Raw genomic sequence first — 396 nt, 5'->3', positions numbered from 1 at the left:
TTCAGCAGCAGAAGGATTCAATATTATCTTCAAGAGACTTTGGTCTCCTGTATGGGCGAAGTATAGTTTTGCTTCTGCTGATCTACTCTTGAAGGACACTTTGGTGCAGAAATGTCCAATCAGACTTATCCTGTGTCCATCGAACGTCACTGCTTGGATATCAGCTGGGAGCAATGATATGTGATCTGTTGATCAAGTTGCCTCCATAATGTCTCTAGCTATTATACTGGTGATCTTGATTCAGTTAGGAATGTCAACTCTGCCTCCATCAGTTAGAGTACGCATCTGGGAGGTTTTAAATTCTCATTGTCATTGTTTTCATCTGGTCTAATCATCAATACTCGATTAGTGTTTTCTTTCTCCCTTCTTGCATTAATTTCACAGATTTCTTCTTCA

This window comes from Triturus cristatus, chromosome 10 (assembly GCF_964204655.1).
Source record: "Triturus cristatus chromosome 10, aTriCri1.1, whole genome shotgun sequence".
In the NCBI taxonomy this organism is placed as follows: Eukaryota; Metazoa; Chordata; class Amphibia; order Caudata; family Salamandridae; genus Triturus; species Triturus cristatus.
The sequence above is the reverse complement of the archived record's forward strand: the minus strand, read 5'-3'. Positions refer to the sequence as shown.